The 8,251-nt window shown below is 40.6% G+C and overlaps 1 protein-coding gene across 3 annotated transcripts in view; it reads left to right on the plus strand.

The window, feature by feature from the left end:
* Mapk1 (mitogen-activated protein kinase 1) overlaps positions 1-8,251 on the plus strand; it is a 58,981-nt gene that overhangs the window by 40,098 nt on the left and 10,632 nt on the right. The gene's annotated exons all lie outside the window — the stretch shown is intronic.

Here is an 8,251-nt window from a genome sequence, read left to right on the forward strand (position 1 = left end):
CTGTAGACCAGGCTGGCCTCGAACTCAGAAATCCGCCTGCCTCTGCCTCCCGAGTGCTGGGATTAAAGGTGTGTGCCACCACGCCCGGCACCTTTTTTTAACAGTGTCTCCCTGGCCAGCCCCAGGGTTCTGCTATGCTCCTGGCTTTTAGTGCTCTCTGAGGATTGAAATCGGGTCCTTACTATGTTCAGGCAAACACTCTACCTGCTGTAGAGTATCTTCCCAGCCTAGAAACATTGAACTTAGCTAGCAGCAGATGAAAGTTTGAGCATCATCTTTGAGACAACCATTGGTTGCATGCATGGACCTGAGTTAAGATTCAGAAACTCCTTCTGTCTGATACAGTACAATATGTTATCACAGATAATGCTTAGAAATCTAAAAGAAATATTCCTAATTACAAGAATCTCAAAATTGGGGGTGGGGATTGTTTATAACAAGGTCTTACTGTATAGCCCAGGTTGGCCTTGAACTCAAAGTGATCCTCTTTGCTCAGCTCCCACTTTCTGGGATCATATTCCTAAACCACCAGGTCCAGTTTTCCAAAATAGCTTTTAGCATCTTGTGGTTATAACAAAGTTAGGTATGTAGAATCATGGTCATTTAATTGTTCAATTTTAAAAATTGGAACTTGACCCACACGATTCATTAACTTTAAAAAAATAAAACACTTGTTTTTTTATTTATTATTATTTATATGTGTAGGTCAGAGAGCATGCAAGAATTGGTTCTCTCCTTCCACCAGGCTTGGCTGGAAGAGCCATTACTTGCTACACATTACATTTAGATTGGCTTGTGTGTTTCATGTATTGAGCATTTTATCTGCTTTTCAGAGTTACTCTCTTAGAGGGGTTTAGACATCAGAAAACTTGATGGTTAAGATAAAAGCCAAGCAGGGCAGTGGTGGTGCATGCCTTTAATCCCAGCACTTGGGGGACAGAGACCAGCAGGTTTCTGAGTTTGAGGACAGCCTGGTCTACAGAGTGAGTTCCAGGACAGCCAGAACTACACAGAGAAACCCTGTCTCGATAAAACAAACAAAACAAAGAAACAAACAAAAACCAGGAAATTAAGCAGGCAGATCCCTGTGAGTTTGAAACCAGCCTGCTTTACAGAATGAGTTCCAGAACAGCCAGGGCTACACAGAAACCCTAGCTCAAGAAAAGAGGAAATTAAATCAAGAGCTATATGAAATACATGGCTATAATACCAGAATTTGGAAGACTGAGGTAGGAAGATCAAATTTAAAACCAGTTTGAGCTGTGTGAAAAGTCTAGGAAAGCCTGGGAAAACTGTCTAGGAACAAACAACAAAAAGCCAGGGAGGTGGCAGCACTGGGAAAAGTAGAAAGGTGTGCAGGTGGAGCCAGTGTGCTTCTGCAGCCAGGTTTCCTGGGTTTGTTTAGTCTGCAGCCAAGCACTACCATAAAACACTACTTACCATCTCTAGGCCTCAATTCTCTCATTTATAAAACAGTCTGGATTCTAAGATCCCATGACTAAAACTCTCATATATTTTGAAGATCTTTCCATATCAGAAGCTATTAAAGTGTTCTTTTATGGGGATTCCTTATAAGCATCCTTATTTAGCCTCATAATGGACATGAAAGCACACATGAGTTGTATTTGTTGTTTTTAACTGCTAAACAAGCCACTTCACAGCTTAGGCCTTGGAAAAACAACCAAGCATTTGTTCATAAGTCCATTGACTGATTCCATAGTCAGGGAGGTTTCTGGCTGCCGCAGCTTCCAGCAAAGTGGAGTTCACCGTAGCTCTCTGTGACTAGACTAGGTTTCTGGTGGCAAGAACATTGCAGAAGAAGGCATCAGAAGCTGCAAGATCCAACCACAATCTGTCACACTCAGTGGGTTAAACAAAGTATTCTGTCATCTGGTGCAAGAAACAGCAAACAGAAATACAATCTTCTTGTTAATAGGAACAACTGCGAAGATTTGTGTTATATTTAATCTCACAGAGTTGTTTGTTTATTTAACAAAACGTCTTGAGCCATCCTGGCTGCTACAACCCTGGACAGAAAATCAACAATAAGAACCTACTTGCAGAGAACTAATAGCCCCACTTTGTATGAAAATGACGTAAACTGAGTGGATGGCATCAGGGAACTGAAGATTTCAATCTTCTAGCTGAAATAGTGGAGATTTTAAGTAAAAATAATGATAATAATAGATAAAGGAACTATTAAATATAAGGAAAGGTACTCATCTTTACAAAATAATAAATCCCAAATAGTCCATAATTATTACTCTCCTTTCACCACTTCTTCCCCTCTTTAAAGAAACCCACTTTATTAAAATAGCAGGCATCAAAACCTGTTATTTGGTTAAGGCTGTGGGAAACAGACCATAACATACATGGGTTGAGTGTCTTTGGAAGAAAGTTGGGCGTTTTGTCTTAGATATTTTGCTCCAACAACTTATTTTGTTCTTACTTTTCAGTCTGCCAACATTGAGGCTGGGTGTAGTATTTAATTTGTTTAGCTTTAATTAAGGATGAAATTGAGCTTGTCATGGTAGCAGATGCCATTGATCCCAGCACTCAGAAATCAGAGGCAGGTGGCTTTCTGAGTTTGAGGTTAGTCTGGTTTACAGCCAGGCTACACAGAGAAACATAGAGGGGGTTATATTTAGTATTTTTTACATATTTGTTCAAAGTTTCTTAATGCTGAATTTTTTAGCCAGTAATACTTGTAGTTATTTTTTGGTTTTGTTTTTTCTTTTTTTTTCCCAAAGCAGTCTTAGCTTAGAATTCTCTCCAAGATGACATCAGTGAGGGGGAAGGAGAGATGGTTGCAGCAGATGGTAGTTGAATCTTTATTTGGAATAAATTTAGTGTAAATTATGCCTCATACATGAAAATGAATTCCAAAAGAATCAGTGATCAAATACATTTTTTTTTTTTTAATGGTACTTACTGTTAGGCTAGAGAGATGACTCTGCAGTTTAGAGTACTTCTTGCTCTTTCAGAGGTCTTGAGTTCAGTTCCCAGCAACCATGTGGTGGCTTACAACCTTCTATAATATGATCTGATGTCCTCTTCTGGCATGCAGGTGTACACTTTTTTTTTTTTTTTTTACAAAGTTCACGATGTAAGCTACAAATATTTCTTCAATAAAACAGTTAATTATTTAACAAAGAAAAACATAAGGAGAATGGAGAATGGTCCATATGTATAACAGAAAAGTGCCTAGCAAGATACAGACTGAAAAGTCATCAACACTACCAGTTATGGTAGTGTTGCTGACAGTATAAGAGTAGTTGAAGGCTAGAGAGATGGCTCAACATTTAGCATTCTGCAAGAGCACCTGGGTTCAGTTCCCAGCATCTTTGTGGTGTCTTTTGTGACCTCAACAAGTATGAAGCCCACCCATGGTACACAAACATACATAGAAGCAAACACACATATAATAAAATTAATCTTTTTTTTTTCCCTTTAAAAAATAATTGAGGTCTGGTGTGATCTCTCAGTAAAGTACTTGATTAAAGTAAAGGACCTCAATTCAGATTTCTACAACCATGTAAAACCAGTCACAGCACAGGAAAGCTGTAATCCCCACTCTCCTGTAATTGAACTTTGGAGGTGGAGACAGGAAAAATGCCCAGAATGGTTGGTCAGCTAACCTGATGTATATAGAGATGGACAGAAGACCCTGCCTTTTAAACAGGTCTACAAAGAGGGCTGACACCCAAGGTTGTACACCAGTACTGGTGTCAACCTTAGTACACAGATGTGTATGCCTGCACTCACACCACACTAGAGGGGTGTGATTGAAACAGCAAGTGGGAGGGAAAGGTTTGACATGGAAATTGGAGGCAGAAATGACTGGCACAACTTCGTGGTGCTGAAGCACTGGTGATTATGACGGCCATTACTAAGATGACAAGTCTGATTGGGTGGTGGCGGTGCACTTGAAGTCTCCAACTCAAGTGCAGGTGGATCTCTGTGACTTTGACAGCCAGGGCTATGTCATAAAACAAAATAAAACCAGGCAGGTTTGTGTGGCACCAGCACCAGTCTTTATTGTTCCTTCCACTACCATAATTCCACACTTGAAAATGTTGGCAGGAGCAGGGAAGCGTACTTTTGACAAAATAGCAAGAGTTATCCCATACTTAATACAAGTCTTGGATATTCTGTGTGACAAAATGAGACATCTAAAGTGTTCTTGAAGAAAAGTACTTAGGCACTTACTGGAGCTGTGAGCTGAATTAGCTGCCTTTGAAAATAGATCCATGGAGATGGTTTTGAGGCAGTCTTGTTGTCGTTGAACTTGATTTTTCTGTATCAGCTTTCCAAGCAGCATAACTTCAGGGAATCTTAAAGGTTACTGAAGGGGCTCCGAGGTCTGAAAGTTTGAGGAGCACTATTACTGTCACAGTTTATAGAATTAGATTTGTTTTCTTTAAATGGCCCTGTCCAGAAACTCAAGTTGAAGCTGCAGCATTGATCTAAGGTGAGAATTTAACTGAACAGGTAAGATGGACCCGAAGAACTATGGCAGCTGGTTGGCATGCCCAAGATCTGGCTAGGACAAGGATAGATAGGACAAAAGAATGGGAGTTGGCTATGTATGTATGTATGTATGTATGTATGTATGTATGTATGTATGTATGTAAACCTTTTAAAGTACTAGAAGATGTGGGATTCTGAGAAGGTATCCACAATCCTAGTCAGATATAATCTCAGCTTCCTTGGGATATCCAGTCTTTTATGGGAAATGAACTGGGGAAAAAACATGCACACAGTTGGCCACAATTCAGCTGATCAGTAGCCGCAGATCTCTGGTGTTGGGAGTTGGGCTCTGTGTTTGTGGTATCAGCACTTGGCAGCTGATTCCCATTTCTCTCCTTTTGTCTTTTGGTAGCTGTGAATATGGAGAAACCATGTGTATGGTAAAGGGACCTGAGATTTAGTTATTTTTAAAGTAGGGAAGGCATTATATTTTGAAATTTTCACTTGGTTGTTTAAGGTCCTACTAGACTTTAACTGGAGGGAAGATATATCTTAGAAATGCTTTAGCTGCCGTCTGTCTGTCTGTCTGTCTGTCTTGAAGAGCCTTTCTGAAAGCCAACAAGTTTGAACTGACTGAAAATATCCCACAGGCTTACAATTAATGCTGTTAGAAGAATTGGGTTATAGTCTCCCAGGCATTTTTGCTGCACAATTGATATCTTAACTGGGCAAATGATTTGTTTTAGGCAGGGTTTTTATTATGCTCTGTTAGGGTTTTTTGTTTTGTTTGTTTGTTTTTTGTTTGTTTGTTGTTTTGTTTTGTTTTGTTTGAGATATCTTGTCTGTATAGACCAGGCCAATTCAAACTCAACATACTTCTTCCTGCCTCAGTCTCTAAATGCTGGGTTTGTAGCCAAGTACCATTACATCCAACCCAAATGACTTTAAAGATTTCTCAAGAAAATCCTTAGGAAAGAATTGTAGGGCTCTTAGAGGTGAGGAGCCAGAAGTAAGTTATGTCTCACCCCACTATGGAAAACAGAATCAGCTCTTTTTTGTTGTTTTTGGTTTTTCCAGATGGGGCTCCTTTATGTAGCCCTGGTGTCCTGGAATTTGCCCTGTAAACTCACAGAGATCTGACTCTGTCTGATTCTGTCTCCCAAGTGCTGGTGTCAAAGACATGTGTCACCACTACCCAGCATATCTCAGCATAGTGAGTGTTCAGTGTAACTAGCTTTAATTGAGGATGCCTGAGTTCTTGACCATGCATACTGTCCTGTGGGGCATGTACCAATTTGTAGATGGGTGAGGTTGATGTTGCTACCTACAAGTAACTAAGAACCACTGTAAGAAGAGGCTCTTTATTAAATAGAGTTTGGCCTTGTTTTAGTGTCATATTGTCTAACAAGCTGTATTCTTTACTGGTTATAAGTTCTTTTCCAGACTTGGGATAAGTTTGTAGACTTAAGACTTGGATTTTTCAGTAGTGCTTGAGATTCTGAAAGTGAATACCCAAGACAGGGTGTCTTGTCTGTTCCATACCTTGGGCTTCTGTTAAGATTTAATTTGAAGAAAAGATCTTGTATTGGTTAGTTTTATGGGTTTGGGTTTTTTTTGGTTTTGGTTTTTTTTGGTTTTTCGAGACAGCGTTTCTCTGTATAGCCCTGGCTGTCCTGGAACTCACTCTGTAGACCAGGCTGGCCTCGAACTCAGAAATCTGCCTGCCTCTGCCTCCGGAGTGCTAGGATTAAAGGCATTCGCCACCACGCCCGGCTAAATTAAGTTTTCTATGAAAATTGAAGCCGTGTGTGCATGCGCGCACATGCACACACACACACACACACACACACACACACATGAAAATGATCACTTAAGATGTGATTCCCCCTCCCCCCTCAGGCTTGGTTGGTAAGTCCCCACATCTCTTCTTCATGCCACTTCTTCTGCATAATATGCACACACACGCACACTTGGTCCTACTTTAAAAGGTAGAGGGTGCTATGAAAGGGAAAATGAATAACAGATGGTGGAGAGGTAAGTGGGGAGGGAGAAAGAACTTGGATAACTGAAAAGGCCATATAAAAATTGTTTCCTATATGGTTCTGTTGCTGTGATAAAATACCATGTCCAAGGCAGCTAACACAGGAAAGAGTTTATTTGAGTTATCATTCCAGAGAGATATAGAGTCCATGGAATTTTAGCAGTAAGCAGCACCTCATAAACAGGAAAATGAAGACTCACATCTCAGACTAAGCAGGAAACAGAGTGAACTTGAAATGGTGAAAGTCTTTAAGCACTCAGAAGCCTGCCTCCAGTGACATAGTTCCTCCTCCAGCAAGGCCACACCTTCATCTGCTCCTCCCCAGCATCACCAACTAGGAATCTGGTATTCCAATGCCAGAGCCTATGAAAGGCACCATACACTTCACTCACAGATGGCACTGAGGTAGAAGCTTCTTTCTGAGGCCAGCCTTCATAGTACAAGGTGTTCGGTAGGCTGCCAGTGGGGAAAAGCACTAAACTATCTTGCCCAGTTGTGTACTACAAAAACAACTTGCCATCAGGATGAATCCATTGGTATGTATAGCACAAATATCTTGTTAACCAATAGCTAGCTGGTTACACTTAAGGCCTCATCAACAGAGAGACTCTGTATACCTGGTATACTACAGACCTAGCCAAGAATCAGTGGCTAGAAAGATCTTAGGAAAGCTTGCTATTCTCATTTTACTAAATTGGTAGTGTCTGCCTTCTGAATACTTAATCCTTATATCCATGGGTTAGTCCAGCCTAAACTGTCACCAAAGAAACTTCTTTTTGCAGTATATGGAGGTTAATACCAAGAAGTACAGCGTGTGGAGAATAAGTGCTGTGGACTGCTCATCCCTAACTGGAATTTTAGTATTGTTTGTTTGTTTGAGGGAGAATGAACTGTAGATTGGTCAAAATATATTTTTGAGGATGCAGAATGACTGGAGTGAACCTAAGAGAAACTCTTTGTTCTGACGGTGTGTGCATGCACAGGCATAGGCATGCACATTATTGTGCATTGTATGAAGTTGTCATCAGATGTCTTCAGTTGCTTTCTACTTTCTTTGGGTATGTGGGTATGGTATATGAGTATATGTATACATGGCTGTGTGGGTGCCCTCATTTATTTATATACTTCTGGAGACCAAAGATCTATGTTGTTTATTTTCCTGAATCACTTTCTGTTTCTCTGGAACTGCAGCTTGCCAGTTGAGCTATAATGAGTGACCCTCAAGCCCTGGGATCTTTTTGTCTCTGCCTCCTTGAACTGGTAATCGCACTGTTGAGCCTGGCTTTTTTATGTAGATAATGGAGATTCCCAACTCAGGGTCTCTGGTTCTAAAGCAAGCACTTTACTGAGCTCTATAGTTTTGATACCTACAAAGCTGAGTCATGTAGGAAATGTCAGAGTTTAGTAGGCAAAGCTGGGCTTTTGCTCCAGTTCTCACTTTCTCTTGGCTGTCCATTCTCCTTTGGCATCTCTGATTGCCATGTTGTCAGTGCTCATCTTCACACAGTTCCAAAGTATTACAGGTAAGGCTGAAGGGTTGCCTACATCATTAAGAATACTGGCTGTTCTTCCAGAGGACCAAGGTTCAACACATAGCAGCTCACAACCGTTTGTAGCTCTAGTTCCAGGGGATCCATCTTCTTCTGACCTCTGTGGACACTACTCATATGGTGCACAACATGCAGCCAACACACACACACCTACAGGTTTTTTTGTGTTTTTTGTTTGTTTGTTTGTTTG

This window comes from Mus pahari, chromosome 12, assembly GCF_900095145.1.
Source record: "Mus pahari chromosome 12, PAHARI_EIJ_v1.1, whole genome shotgun sequence".
Classification (NCBI taxonomy): domain Eukaryota; kingdom Metazoa; phylum Chordata; class Mammalia; order Rodentia; family Muridae; genus Mus; species Mus pahari.